Source organism: Beta vulgaris, chromosome 5 (genome assembly GCF_026745355.1).
Source record: "Beta vulgaris subsp. vulgaris cultivar EL10 chromosome 5, EL10.2, whole genome shotgun sequence".
NCBI lineage: Eukaryota > Viridiplantae > Streptophyta > Magnoliopsida > Caryophyllales > Amaranthaceae > Beta > Beta vulgaris.
Genome location: NC_079206.1, coordinates 13,200,257 through 13,216,947, shown reverse-complemented (window position 1 = coordinate 13,216,947; position 16,691 = coordinate 13,200,257).

Below are 16,691 nucleotides of genomic sequence, written 5' to 3'. Positions count from 1 at the left end.
GGGGAAGGGGGGAAGGGGTGGGGGGTTGTGCAGGTTCTGCAGGGGGGAAGGGGGTGCAGGGGGGAAGGGGGGGCAGCAGGTGGGGAAGGGGGGCAGCAGGGGGGCAGCAGGTGGGGGAAGGGGGAAGGGGTGGGTTGGTGCAGGTTCTGTAGGGGGGGGAAGGGGGGTGCAGGGAGGGGGGGCAGGGCAGCTGGGGAAGGGGGGGGGCAGCAGGTGGGGGGAGGGGGGGTGTGTGCAGGGTCTGCAGGGGGGGAGGAGGGTTGGCAGCAAGGGGGAGGGGGGTGGCGGGGGGAGGGGTGTGCACGGTGAGCGAAAAGGCCAAAATAGGTCGGAATTGGCCTTTTCGTTCCCGAAATGCAACCAAAAAGAAATTAAAGCCTAAAAATCAACATACTAGTTACATTATACATCATATAATCATGTTCAAAAAGAATTTGAGGTTAAATCACTTCATAAGTACATTTTGGGAGCGAAAAGGCCAAAATAGGCCAAAATAGGCCGGAAATGGCCTTTTCGTTCCCAAAATGCAACCAACAAAGAAATTAAAGCTTAAAAATCTACATACTAGTTACATTATACATCATATAATCATGTTCAAAAAAATTTGAGGTTAAATCACTTCATAAGTACATTTTGGGAGCGAAAAGGCCAAAAAGCCAAAATAGGCCGGAAATGGCCTTTTCGTTCCCAAAATGCAACCAACAAAAATTAAAGCTTAAAATCTACATACTAGTTAATTATACATCATATAATCATGTTCAAAAAAGAATTTGAGGTTAAATCACTTCATAAGTACATTTTGGGAGCGAAAAGGCCAAAATAGCCAAAATGGCCGGAAATGGCCTTTTCGTTCCCAAATGCAACCAACAAAAATTAAAGCTAAAATCTACACACTAGTTAATATACTCATATAATCATGTTCAAAGAGAATTTGGGGTTAAATCACTTCATAATACATTTGGGAGCGAAAAGGCCAAAATAGGCCAAAATAGGCCGGAAATGGCCTTTTCGTTCCCAAATGCAACCAACAAAAATTAAAGCCTAAAAATCTACATACTAGTTACATTATACATCATATAATCATGTTCAAAAAAATTTGGGTTAAATCACTTCATAAGTACATTTTGGGAGCGAAAAGGCCAAAATAGGCCAAAATAGGCCGGAAATGGCCTTTTCGTTCCCAAATGCAACCAACAAAAATTAAAGCCTAAAATCTAACATACTAGTTACATTATACATCATATAATCATGTTCAAAAAGAATTTGGGTTAAATCACTTCATAAGTACATTTTGGGAGCGAAAAGGCCAAAAAAGCCAAAAAGGCCGAAATGGCCTTTTCGTTCCCAAATGCAACCAACAAAAATTAAAGCCTAAAATCTACATACTAGTTAATTATACATCATATAATCATGTTAAAAAGAATTTGGGTTAAATCACTTCATAAGTACATTTGGGAGCGAAAAGGCCAAATACCAAATAGGCCGGAAATGGCCTTTTCGTTCCCAAATGCAACCAACAAAAATTAAAGCCTAAAATCTACAACTAGTATAATATATCTCATATAATCATGTTCAAAGAGAATTTGGGGTTAAATCACTTCATAAGTACATTTGGAAAAGGCCAAAATAGGCCGGAAATGGCCTTTTCGTTCCCAAATGCAACCAACAAAAATTAAAGCCTAAAATCTACATACTAGTTACATTATACATCATATAATCATGTTCAAAAAGAATTTGGGTTAAATCACTTCATAAGTACATTTTGGGAGCGAAAAGGCCAAAATAGCCAAATAGGCCGGAAATGGCCTTTTCGTTCCCAAATGCAACCAACAAAAATTAAAGCTAAAAATCTACATACTAGTTACATTATACATCATATAATCATGTTCAAAAAGAATTTGGGGTTAAATCACTTCATAAGTACATTTTGGGAGCGAAAAGGCCAAAATAGCCAAAATAGGCCGGAAATGGCCTTTTCGTTCCCAAAATGCAACCAACAAAAATTAAAGCCTAAAATCTACACACTAGTTATATATATCTCATATAATCATGTTCAAAGAAGAATTTGGGGTTAAATCACTTCATAATACATTTGGGAGCGAAAAGGCCAAAATAGGCCAAAATAGGCCGGAAATGGCTTTTCTTCCCAAATGCAACCAACAAAAATTAACGCCCAAAATCTACATGCTAGTTACATTATACATCATATAATCATGTTAAAAAAAATTTGAGGTTAAATCACTTCATAAGTACATTTGGGAGCGAAAAGGCCAAAATAGGCCAAATAGGCCGGAAATGGCCTTTTCGTTCCCGAAATGCAACCAACAAGAAATTAAAGCCTAAAAATCTACATACTAGTTACATTATACATCATATAATCATGTTCAAAAAGAATTTGGGTTAAATCACTTCATAAGTACATTTTGGGAGCGAAAAGGCCAAAATAAATCACACCTGAGTTTATGTCTCATGATTATTGAGCTTCCGCCTTTCTTAGGATCCTCATGTACATGTATCCCTTCCGTGTGATCTACACGCATATAATTCTCCGACATATTTACATCATCTTCCACACGAATTTCAGGATAGGTAAAGGGTGGGAGGTCCTCAAATGCATCATATTCTTCCTCATTATCAACATCACCAATACCGAGGATACTCCTTTTACCAGGTACAACAATTCACCACTTATGATCAGCAGGATCAGTTACAAAAAATACTTGCTTCACTTGTGATGCAATTACAAATGGCTCCTCAATTTCACGTAAACGACTAAGGTCAACAAGGGTGAAACCGCAAGGATCATCGTTTCTTACACAACGCGATTATTGTCAACCCACGTGCAACACAAGAGGCAAATATTAAAAGTACAGTAGTCCAGCTCCCAGATTTCTTGTATTCGCCCATATAGTTGCTTTCAGCATGTACAGGCGACTTATCTTTCGAGCTTGCATATTGTGTAGACGACGCCACAAGTGAAACACCACTATTTTGTTGCGATCTTGACTTGAGATCTTGACGTTCAGTCCAAAAGTATACCCATTAATATCATAACCCTCATAAGAGCGTACAGCTTCACGAGGACCAAATGCTAACCACTTGACTGTTTCAGGAACACTTTCATCCAAATCATTGAGTACTCGTTTATGAAACCAATCAATGAAAGTCTTGTTATGCATTTGCGTCAATGCCCTCACTCCTTTTCCAGGATTGCTAACACGTAATTCCTCCATATGTTCACTTAAATAAGGATGGACATCTGGTACGTGATGCAATACACGTAATTCCTCCCTATGTTCACTTAAAAAAGCGCAGCCCTTCACCTACAGAAGGGCTGCGCTTTTAAATGCGCAGCCCTACTTGCGCAGCCCTTTTGATTTTTTCCCCTAGTGTAAGTTCAGATCATAAAATTTCAGGTGAACTAAAAATAGCCTTAGTGACATAAACTATCTCATTTTTCACAATAATTAAGGAAAATGGAAGGAATTTTAGGATTTCACATAAACATATATTTAAGTAAATGTTTATTGGGTATTTTTGTCTTGGAACTAGTTTTTTTTCTTTTTTTCTTTAAAATAAAATGAAAGAGCATAAAAGTTCCTTGGAATGGTGTAAAACAATAAATAGGGACACATATTTTAAAAGAAAGGTAGGGGTATTTTGGAAAATTTTATGTAGAAATAAAGGATAATTTAGTCCAAACATATTGAAAAAAAAATAGGCACAATATTTTGAAACACCCAAAAAGAATACAAGTACCATATTATGGGACGGAGGGAGAAAAAAGTTTATGTCACTAAATTAGAGATGTCATTAATTCACTGATATAAAAGCCACAAACTCGTGTTCTGGGGATCCTAACGCGGGTGAGCAAGCCCCTTACTTACTCAGAGAATGGCTTTCAGAAGGTCGGCTCGTTACGTATCGCTTGCGCGGCTTTCGAAAGGCAAGCCCCTTACTTACCGAGAACCGGCTTTCAAGAAGGCAACTTGGGCAACCTAGTACCGTCAACGGACAAGCCCCCTACTGACTCGCCAAGGCTTTCGAGAACAAGCCTCCCTACCGACCGCTTGCGCGGCTTTCGAGGAAGCATGCCCCTTACCGACCAAGACTCGATGTTTGGGGGTCAATTTGGGCAACCTAGCATCATCGACCGTTTTTTCACAACATGCTTCCCATGCCTCTTTCCAATAAGGGCACCATCCTCCTCTCCGAGGTGCCAGCCACCCCACAAGGAATGGCGGCTCCGGTAGCAACACAGGTCGTCGAAGTGGTGTCTTGTTCCTTCCCCAAAAAATCCTTTTCATCTTGTTCCTTCCCAAAAAAATCCATGTCATCTTGTTCCTTCCCAAAAAATCCTTGTCATCTTGTAGAAGTGAAAAAAAAAACCGTTGTGTAAATGAGATTTTCAATTTCTGCAGCACAAGACTGACACTGTAATCATACAAACAGATTGCGTATGAAGCCCTTCAATATTCGTAGGTGTACTTCTTTTTATTGGTTCAATCTTCATAATGTTATAATGATGCTATAAATGAGTGACTGCTGGATATGAGGCTTGCGTATGAAGCCCTTCAATATTCGTAGGTGTACTTCTTTTTATTGGTTCAATCTTCATAATGTTATAAAATGATGCTATAAATGAGTCACTGCTGGATATGAGGCTTATCAATAAGTTCCTCATATACTTGTTAAAAAGAAAAAAAAAACTTTCTTATACTGATATCATATGTTTCACTACAAAAACTCATGATCTGTGTCACAACTTACAATAATCATAAAAATAAAGATAAGCAAATATCCACGGTGGGTTCCCAAGAGAAAGCCTTGGTAATCAACTGTTTGAGTCCAAAAAAGACTCAAACACTCAAAAAGTTACACAATGGTACCATTATAACCTGGTATTGATATCAAATTCTTATCAGGATTGGTACCAAGCAACCTTACTTTGGTATCAAAATTTTCGGACAATGGTACCAATCTAACCTAGCATTGGTACCAAACAACACGCGCGTAAAATTTTTAAGGCTTAAAACGACCAAATTGCCCCCGTTTGAGTCCCCTAAGAGACTCAAACGGTTGGTTGCCTAGACAAACTCGGGTTCCCAACTACTAAAAATCAAAGCTATAGTCGTTGTCCCGTGTAGGAATGGCAATGAGACGGGTCTAGATCGGGTTCACCAGGACCCAGACCTGTTTATTTTTTATAGACCCAGACCCGTCTTAAATCCGTTAGGTCGAGATTTTTCAGACATAGACTCATACCTGTTGGGTCTAGAGGGTTCACGGGTCCTTGCTGGGCCCACATGTCCTAATTGGGTCCTAAATAAGTCCTTAGTTTTAGGCCTTGTTTGGTTGTATATAAGAAGTCATACTTCGTAGGAAGTTATTTTTTTCCATGTATTTGAAATTCCTAAGAAGTGTAAAATTGTGTTTGGTTGATAATGGGAAGTAGAACTTCATATTACCTAGGGGGACCTAGGTAAGTAACTTCCTCCATTTTGGAGGAAGTAGAACTTCCTAGGAAGTGCAAATTCTCATGGTTTTGCCAACCAAACAACTTCATATACTTCTACTTTCTAAGAATTTGCACTTCCCATGATTTGTTTTGTCAACCAAACAAGGCCTTAAGTTTTCACCACATTTTTGAATATATATAGGTCTTGTATCCATGGTTAAAATATTATCTAAACAAAGTTTTAAAAATTAACTCATAAAATCTTAAAATGTTACAATTTACAAAATTACAAGTCTTAGATGTAGTTACAACACTAACGAGTTCACAAAATCACAACTCATAAACCTTAGAGTTTAGGTAAAACAAAAATTACTAATATGTAAATGGGTTTGCAGGTCGTGTTTAGGTCTAGCATATGTGTACCCGGATCCAGACCCGACACATGCTTTTCGGGACCCGGATCCAGACCCAACCCATTGGGTCCAAAATTTCTGGACCCATACCCTTATAAATGGGTCGAATCCTAGCGGGTCTGGGTCTGGGTCTGGGTCGGATCTATGACTGATTACCATCTCTAGTGCCGTGGATATGTGCTTAAGTGAATGTATACTTGCAGGTTGATACATCAGATAGTAGCTTATCCTATTTTACCATCAAGTAGAGGTAATCATGGGCCGGGTCGCGGCCAAAAAAATTTACCCATTGGTCGGGCCGAGCCGGGCGGACCCAAAATTCGGGCCGAATTTTTGTGTCCAAATCCCGCTATTTCGGGCCTAAACTAGCGGGCTTTTGCGGGCCAAAACAGGCCGGGCCAAAAAATAGACTAAAAAGTCGTTTTTGACTTGCCCAAAGCCAAAAAAAATACGAGCGGGCCGGGCCAAAAAATTCTGCCCAAAACCCGGCCCAAAAACAGGTCGGGCCGGGCCGGGCCAAAATGATCACCTCTACCATCAAGATATACTTTCTTCCTTTATTTTTTCGAGTAATTTTATTTATTCTTGTAATGTAGACTTTTATCATAGTGTGCGATACATTTTAGGAAAAATTCACATTAATAACCCCAATTATGAGCACTCTTCCATAATTAATCCCAACTAAGAATTATTCTAATATATTTCAAACTATATGAGTTAGCTTTCCAAATTGTACCATTACCTGTTATAACCTATTTAGCAGGTTAACTTGTATTTTTTTTCTTTTATTTTCTTCCTCTCTCTTTCTTTTACACCTACCACTTACCAGCCACCATTTCTCTAAAACAGCTACACGACCACCACCACTCACGCTCTCTCTCTGTCCTCTGGTTCTTCTTCCCCTTTTTTGTCCATCACCAGCACGCCACCATCTCTTCCCCTTTCTCACTATCCAACAAACTCCTTTCTAATAAGTTTATGATCATTTCTCAGCAGCACTCTGGCGTTGTTTTGTGATAAGCCTATAACGGCCATTTTACTTCGACAATTGAAATCTAATACTTCCTCCGTTTCTTTTTACTCGCTACACTTTCCATTATGGGAAGTTTCACATTACTTGCTGCACTTCTTTTTTGGGCAATAAACTCTCTCTATCTCTCGGTCCCTTTTCTTTTTACTCTCTACCTCTCTTTTCTCCAAAAATTACCTAGGAGTCCATAAAATAAGAAGTGTAGCGAGTAAAAAGAAACGGAGGAAGTACAACTAAAAGCATAAGTCCGATTCACTAACTATCAATCAAAAAAAGTTCCAATCTCAACCCCTCAACTTACGTATTTCCTCAATGCACAACCTTCGAAACTAAGCTTCAAATTGTTACAAATCACAAACAGAATCAAATAACACATCATATATCGACATACATTATAAAACAAAGCAACACTCAATTTGTCATTTCGGAACATTTCTCCTTAAACTACAATCACATAAATTGACAATTAAACCAATAATTTGCAATTAAGTGGACAAAATCAACATGAATTTCATCCTAGAAGAGAGAAAGATCCATCACAAGACGTATATGAGATGGCAGCATAAGCGACATGTTTAGTCATAGCGGAACCTCTGAAGAACTTCTCGTCGACTTTCGGAGGATCCGTCACTAGTATTAGATTGTTCTTCTCTTGATTCGAACCCATTTCCATCTCAATCTTAAAATCTCTCGTCTTTCCTGTTTTCTGGAAATTCCCGACTTTTATTTATAATGATGTGCTGAGAAATGCTCCTAACAAGGTGGTGTTGTAATTGAGATCAAGCTTAGAGTTGGAAATGACAGAGTTGAAGATGGCGTGCTATGGCGGAGGATCATTTACAGCTTCTTTGCTCTATTTGTGTGAATTATCAAAGTAGTTTTCGCGTATGGTTGTGTTTTGCTGGAAATGTTAATCACAAAAATTCAATGTTGAGGAAATTGTTCTCGGGCTAGGTGGTTTCGGGCCGAAGGTGTCATGGTGGTTAGGTGAAGGAGGTTGTATTTTTTTGCATGGAGAGAGGAAGAGGAAGAAAGTATGTGATGATTTTATTTTTAAAAAGAAAACAAGAAAAATTAGAATGTTAACCTGTTTAGTAAGTTTTTTTTTTTTACAGGAAGAAAAATAATTTCATTGATAAGGGATAACCAAACGGCATTTATAATCAATTCTTAAAAAATCGAAAATTTCAACATAGGTATATAACACCTTAGAATAGATACATCGCAGATTTGATAAAAAATAGTCTTAATAAAAAAACTTCATCTGAAGTAATATAATCTATGAGTTCGCCCTGATTCGGCTTAATTTCCGCTGATGCATAGTCGTTTGGGTGAAAATACTTCCATGGTCTTCTAGATTCTTATAGAGAGTAGTGATTGTTAGATCTTCCTTCTTCATTAGACGAATAAAAAAAGAAATGAGACATCTTAAAATAAATACCATCTTAATGATGGGATATACTTATTGGAAGCAATTAAAAAGGTTTTTGGGGCTTACCACCGGTACGAACACCAGTGGAAGCCCCTATAAAGATTCACAATTGAGACCAAGAAGAAAAGTGATGAAAAAAACAAAGAGAAAGAAGAAATAATGAAGGAAAAACCTTCAAAAAAGAAGAAAAACCTAGCGACGGAGACTAGGATAAAACCCTCCCGAGGAGAAACCCTAGAGAGAAAAAACACTCCCAAGGAGAAATCCTAGAGGGAACGCAACCTGTTTAGTAAGTCGCTAGTTAGCTGAGATCGTTTTAGTAAGATGCGACCCGTAGTTTGGATTATACTAGATTAATTCTTAGTTTGAATTTAATTCTGGAAGAGTGCTCATAGTTGGGATTATTGATGTGAATTTTTCCTAAGGGTTTTCACCCGTTGTATCTTGTGGCCCTGCATCCAACTACTACGCATCTCCAAATTCTTCTTCATTTTTCTTCAAGAAGGAACTCATCATTACTTTCATCACAAGGCACTATGATTCTCTTTCCCCTATTTTTCCTTGTAACCATCTTCCATTGATGCACAATAGAATGAATAAGGGTATTGACAACACTAGAATCAGTAGATTTAGGCATCTCCTCTTCTTTTGGCTTTGTTATAGCTATTTGTTCAGTATTAACCTGAGCAAGAATTGTTACAACTTCAGTTGCTGGTTGTGTTACTTTTGGAACCCACTTTTGTATCATCTTAGGCTTGTGTGCCTGATGTTGTTGTGTTCTGTTACCACAATCACACCCAACTTTTGACAACTTTTACAGAATGGTGGCCACCAATTATCATACTTCACCATTTGTTTAATAGATATACCATTAGAGTTTTCAAATGTGATATGATGTTCTATCTCTTTAGTCACATCAATCTCAATGAGAATTCTAGCAAATGAGAATCTCAGTTGTTCAGAAGTGCATTCATCAGCATATAGGAAAATACCCAACAAATTACCAATCTTGCTTGATTTACAAAAAGCTTCAGGATCCATGTTTACTAGATTTCCAAAGGAGGGGGTCTTCTTCTTCCTTGCCATGGAGATTGCGATTGGTAGAAACTCTAACCAACTTTAATCACCATTTATAGAGAGAAAAAAGCTCCAGACTTTTATAATTTATTTTATCCGAGAAAGTCAATTGATTGCCCTAACATTTTTTATCTTTTACTTATTAATAAATTATAAAAAGTTAAAATGATATATCGACAAATATGAATATATGATTAAGCAAATGAGTCAACCAATAAAAACTAGAAAAAGTATTAGTTAGAGGAAGAAAGAGGGACTTATAGATAATTTGTTGGCACTGAGTTTTCGAGGTGGAATTATTTACAAAGAGCTAGGTGCTACTTTCTTCCTCCCTTGTTAGTTGTTATTTGCATGTTGCATCCCAAAAAAATTAATGTTAAACTGATGGGGAATGAAAGTAGTGTAATTTTAAGGCATGGTAAGTTTGATTGTATTTAGAGGGAAACAAAGTTTTTGTAAATTATATTTCTAGGTTTTTTATTTTTAAGTTCTACGGTACTTAAAATGCTAAAATTATACTTATTTTTGTTTATCTGAATTTATTAATTTTTATTAGTCTTTATTTAATCTTATTTGAACTTATTTGAGCTTATTAGTCCTTATTATGCCTTATCATAACTGATTATGTCTTGTTTTGTGAGAGTATCATACGTTATTTTTGCTAAACTGAACTTATTATTCCTTATTTGAATTTCTTTCATCTGATGAGGGCTAAAAATAAGGTGGTTTGAACATGTTTAATATTATTTAACTTACGTCATATTTTATGCATGGTGCCCCATCATTAATTAGGCATCAATTCATTATGTTTATCATTTGCAATCTGGTGGAATTAATCTAACATACTATTGTTGGAAGAAAGATATCATGCGGATATCATCCCATATACGTCACTGTGTCGCGCTTAGACGTTCTCTAACACCAAAAAAAGAAAAGACCTAATAAGTTGAAATATATCCATTACTCCCTCTATCTCATAATAAGTTTTTATTTCTTATTTTGCACGGGAATTAAGGCAAGTGAGACATAAAATGATAAACAATTAATGTAATGGAAAAACAACTAAATTTAGGAGAGAGAATGTAGCATTGTCCAGAAGAGTATTAAGTAACCACTCAACTTTGGGTTGAATAGACAAAGAAAAACTAGTTCCAAGGCGCTATTTAGTGGTTGTGTTACGAATTTTTTAGGCAAATCAAGAATAAATGTAGAATCAAAAAAGAAATAAGGAGAACATTTTCGAACACCAAAAATGAAATACGGGAACTATATTTTGGGACAGTGGTAGTAGATTACAAACAATAAGCAGAATTCAAATCTAATTAATACTAGGGCACTGTGTATTGAAAAAAAAACTAGTTTGAAGTTCAAAAAACTCAAATGAAATAAAAAGAGAAGGTTAGGAAGATTATGTCTCATAATAATAGATCATATTTAAATTTTAAATTATTCGAAACATAAAGCTATTTTCTAAATTTAGTAAGCAAAAATTTTAACTTTTCTTTAATACATGGTGCCCTTATAAGAACCTTTTTATAAAATTGCTTGGTTTGGTGGATATTAGATATATTTCAACATCAAATGTCAATTACTTCCATAATTTTAGTTAAACTATTTTTTTTAATAATGTCAATGCAACGTGGTATGTGGTCAATAGAAAAAGATTATCCATTTCCTAAATCATTGAGTGAGAATGCATGAAGGGGAAATAAGGGAAGTTTTTGGAAACTCTAAGAATGTAATCATTTTAAGATAGAAAGTGGATGAAAAAGAAGAAGAAGATTCCACCTGCCATCTCTTGAGTTTTAAAAGCAGATACTTTAGTTATTACTTAAGTTCTGAAAGTTAATAAAAACATTCAAAAAAGTGACATTTTTCTAATATAACTAAAATAAAATAATATCAAGGTATAAATCCATTCTTGAAAATCGCGAGAAAAGAATTAGGTAAAAAAGAGAAGTAGTTGCTTGGTTGATTTTTTTTTTTTTAATAATTTGGTCTCGTTTATTTCATTCCATTAGACAACTTAGCCTTAAATGGCCCAAACCCATCTGGTGTTACATTACAATAATGAAGTCATTATCCCACAACTAGAAGGGAACATTAAACATCCAGACTATGGAAAGAAAAAACTCACAGCCAAGCAAGGAATTCATCTGCACGGGTTAATCCTTGTTTGGCAAGGGAATTTGCAACTACATTAAAACTCCTTCCTTTATGAATAATTTTAAGAGTTAGCCACGACCTTCGCGCATTGCGTATGAGATTTAATTGAAAGCTTAAGTTCCAAGGCCCCCCTTGTCTTCATTACACCATCTCACAGCATTCACCGAATCCGATTCGATTATCAAGTTGCAGTTTTTGAAGAAATCCATGGCTAAGGCAATCTGAGTGGCTCTGAAAATTGCTAGGACCTCGGCCGAATTGATTTCAATAAACGGGACAGGCTTGGAGAATACACACTTGAAGACACCATTACTATCCCTTAGAACACCACCTATGGAAGACCGAGATAGTGAGGATACCAGTGATGCGTCCACGTTCCATTTAAGAGACCCAACTAGCGAGGGTGACCAGTCACAACTTTGATTTGGATTCAAGGTACTGCAGGGGACCCGAGACTCCACTGGAGCCCATAGCAAACATCGGGGGTTTATGAGAATGTCTTCCGAGGAGTATGGAATTTAATCCACCAGCTTAAACGAAGTAAAATCAGATCTTGAATCTCCGCGACCGAGCATTGCTTATTGCAAAAGATTCGCGCATTCCGTTCCTTCCAAATAGACCACATTATGATAGAGAAGATTGCCACCCAAGCCTTCTTGAAAAAAGAATTTTTCCCATAAATGATCCATTGCTCAAAGGCCTCCATTAAAGTGAGTGGGAAAACCCATTTTATTTCCCATAAAGATAACCACCAACTCCATATCATTTGGGAGAAGTCACAATGAAGAAGGAGATGGTTCGAGAATTCCTGATGGGAGAGGCAGATCAGAGAATACATATATTATCCTCTTGGGGAATAATGTTCAAAGCCGCCAACTTTGATCTCATGTTTAGTTTCCCATTTAGAGCAAGCCATGAAAACACCTCAATCCGGGGAGGGATCAAGCCTTTCCAAACCTTTTTCCAGTTGTATGAGGTTGGGGAGGAGTGAGAGGAGATTTCTAGCCAATTCAAGTGACAAGGATTTAATCGTAAAGTTACCTGTTTTGGTAAGAGACCAAGCATAAGAATCTTCGCTTCTTGTAGACAATATTGCCCAACTCAATGCTAAGCTTCAGCCATTCACATCTGTCCTGGGGCCTGAATTCACTAGCCCAATGAAAATCCCAATGCCAATTAGGCCAAACCCAATGGCCTAAGGCTGCTATTGAAGAATTGGGTTGCCTGGATATGGAAAAAGGAGGGGGAAGCGGGATTTTAGTGGGGCCTCACCCAACCCAATTTCGTGCCAGAAATATGTGTTGGCCCCATTACCCACTATTCTTTTTATATGGGATTTCATCATTTCACGAGTGGCAGGAAAGATAATTCCGACACAAATAGAATGCCAAGGCCCACCACGAGGCGTGGCAGTTAGCATGTGAGGAATTAGGGATGGAACATATCCATACTTAGCCTGAATTACATTTCGCCATAAAGCATCGGGTTCATTGAGGAACCTCCGGATCCATTTAAAGAGTAAGGAGATGTTCCTATGGAGCAAATTTCCACAGTTTAAGCCACCAAGTTGTTTTGGTAGAGCCACCTTGTCCCATGCCACGAGAGCCCTATAAGATTTCCCTGTTTCCCCGCTCCAAAGAAACTGCCATTGTAGTTTATTGATTTTCTCAATTGCTCCTTTGGGAGCTTTGAATAAGGACAAGAAATATAAGGGCAAGCTAGCAATAGAAGCCTTAATGAGAGTGATTCTCCCGGCTATTGATAGAAGCTTCCCTTCCAAGTTGTTAATTTTCGCTCAATACGCTTGATTATAGGCTCCCATAGCGCCATTTTCGAAGACTTGCCACCATTGGGTAGGCCAAGGTACATAATCGGAAAGTCACCCACCTTACATGATAGGCTCCTTGCCGTCGAATGAAGCCAACCATCATTCACATGAATGCCATGAAGAGAGCTCTTGTGAAAATTCACTTGAAGGTCGGAAGCAAGTTGAAATAATATGAGGATCTTATTAATATTAAGAAGGTATTCAATCTTTGGAGGGCAAAAGATTATTGTGTCGTCGGCATGTTGAAGGTGAGTGAATTTTGGACCACCGCGAGAAGCTTCCACTCCCTCCCAAAGGCCAAGGCTCGTTGCTTTTTCTATCACATTGCTTAGGGTACCCACAATCAAGTCAAAAAGAAAAGGTGATAGGGGATCTCCTTGGCTCAAGCCACGATGGAGCTTGAAAGGAACAGTTGGGGAACCATTGATCAGAATAGAAGCAACCCCGCTAGATACACAAGACATAATCCAAGATCTCCAATGCTCCAGAAAGCCCATTTGTGTTAAGGTCCACTCTAGAAAGGACCAAGCCACACTATCGAAGGCCTTATGGAAGTCAAGTTTTACTATAGTGGTCGGACACTTCAAACGCGGACATGACTCAATAAGTTCCCCAGCGATCATGGCTCCATCTAAGATTTGCCTCCCGGCAATGAAAGAGGATTGATTCGGCCCAACTAGAGAGCTCATTACCCCTTGAAGTCTCCTTGCAAGCAATTTGGCAATTATTTTGTATACGCAGCCAACCATACTAATTGGCCTGAAGTCTTTGAAACCCACTGGATTATCACACTTTGCAATTAAAGCAATGAAAGCCACATTAGAGCCTTTAGGTAGTCGGCCCGTCAATCGGAACTCATCAATAATATTGTATACATCCATCTTGATGACATCCCATGCTGCTTTAATGAAGCGAAAATTAAACCCATCCGGCCCAGGGGATTTTTGGGAGTTACAAGAGTCCACTGCCTCATCAATTTCAGCCCAATTGAAAGGGGCAATAAGAGCCGAGGCCTGATCAGGAGATAAGGTCCTGAATTTTAGCCCTTCGAAAACCGGTCTAGAAGAGAAATCTTCATGAAAGATTTCTTTGAAAAAATTGACAGCTTCCTTTTGGATACTTGCAGGATCATCAATAATAATTCCGTTAGTAGACAAGGATGTTATACAGTTTTTTCTCTTTCGGATGGAGGCCAAGGCATGGAAGAATTTTGTATTTTTATCCCCTTCTTTCAGCCACTTGGAACGGGTGTTTTGAGCCCAAAAATGTTCCTTTCTCTTGAGCCATGACTAGAGGTCTGATTGGGCCCGCCTTCTTTCCACGATTTAATCATCACTAAGAGACCTATCATTGGCAAGCTGGTCCAGGGAATGAATTTGTTCTTCTAAAACATAAATCTGCTGGTCAATGTGACCAAAGACTGTGATATTCCAGTTTTTTAGTTGATTTTTCGTTTCTTTTAGCTTTCCCCCGAAGCTCTGATGAGTCAGATCATTATGATTCTCCCAGACTTCTTTGATTTTCTTCATGCATCCCGGATGGGTTAGCCAACAATCAAGAAACTTGAACGGTTTAGGTCCCCAATCAGTATTTTTTGCATTGATTAGCAGAGGGGAGTGATCGGAGATGGACCTCTTCATTACTGATACTGAGAGAGATGGAAATATAGAAACCTATTCAGGGTTGACTAGAAGTCTATCAAGTTTACTTTTGGAGCGCCCACTGTGCCAAGTGAATCTGCCATTGGATGCCTCAATTTCCATGAGATGCAAATTTTGAATAAAATTGTGAAAGTCTTGCAAACCCACTTGAGACCCCAGTTAACTTCCTCTATCAAGAGGGTCTAAGATTTCATTGAAATCGCCTAAGATTAGGCATGGAATGTTTATAGAATGCCAGAATTCTGATATAGTATTCCATATGTTTGCTCTTGATTCCCTGTTGCACGGGTTATACATGTTTATCATGACACCACTAAAATTGAGAGAGGGGAAGTGACCACATATTGCGATCCAGTTGTTATTTATCGTATGCGAGTTCACATGGAAGAAATCTGATTTCCACATTGATAGGATTCCACCAGAGTTTTCGATCGAGGGGGAGTAAAGCCACTCAACATTTGCATCATTCCACAATGATTTAATGATTTTGGGATCAAAAGATTTCATCTTAGTTTCTTGAATAAACATAAAGTGTGGGTCCTGGGATTTTATGAGTTTTCGAAGAGAACTCTTCTTTATTCTTGCATTGAGACATCTTACATTCCAAGAAACACCAATCATAAAGAGGGATAAAGTGAGAGAGCAGGGATGAAGCTTACTGTTGGAGACCAGCCCAATCGTGGCCCTGCCCGAGAAGGATTGCTTCAATCCGATTTCTAAGCTCAGTCATGGACCCATTGAAGGAAAGACCAATCAAACCTGTCATTTTAATGACGTCGTCAACACTTACTGAACCAAAGGGAGATGGCTCCAGAGGTGGGGAGTGCACATGATTATAAGTAGCTGAGAGCAGCTTGAGCCTTTTCTTCTTCTCCATTTTCCTCTTTCTTTTTTCTTCTTGGGCGGATTTGAAGTGGGCTGGGATATTATCTTTGAACCCAGGGGGAAACAAAGGCCCCGAACATGATGATGATCTATTAGTGATAGAGGATGAGTTTTGTTTAAAGTGCGATTTGGATAGAGGCCCAAATTTGTTATATGTCTTGACAGGTGAAGAGGAGATTTGATTTGATTTGTAAGTGGGCTGGGCAGTGGTTTTATTATTGGGCCTTAGTGGGGAGGGTATCTAAGACTTGGCCTTTGATTTGGACGAGGTTGGTGATGTAGTCAGAGCTAGAAAATGATTAGGTAAGGATAGGTTCGAGGATTTTTGGGGAGAAGGTTGATAGGCGGGATTTTCATTTAATTGGGAAGGGGCATAATCACTACTCCTTTTTGCTTGGCCAGCGTGAGGGGTAAGCAACAACTCGTTGGCATTAATGGATTGACCCGCATCCACATTATTGGGAGATGAGGGGGATGTTTTCTGAAAAGGGGCTCTTTGGTTGTTGAGGAATTGGCGACGGCACTGGTAATTTGGAGTTTTGTGAGGGTGGATCCCTGGACTGTTGAGGCAGAGAATTGGAGATTCTTGTTTCTGACAAATAAACTGAGTAACTTTTGTCACCAATCTTCATGGATAATTTCCCATTTAACTCAAAGAGACTATCAGTAAAAATGAGAACATGTGCACAATCATAATCTTTGTAATTGACTAAATTCACACGCCCAAAAATGTAGCCAATC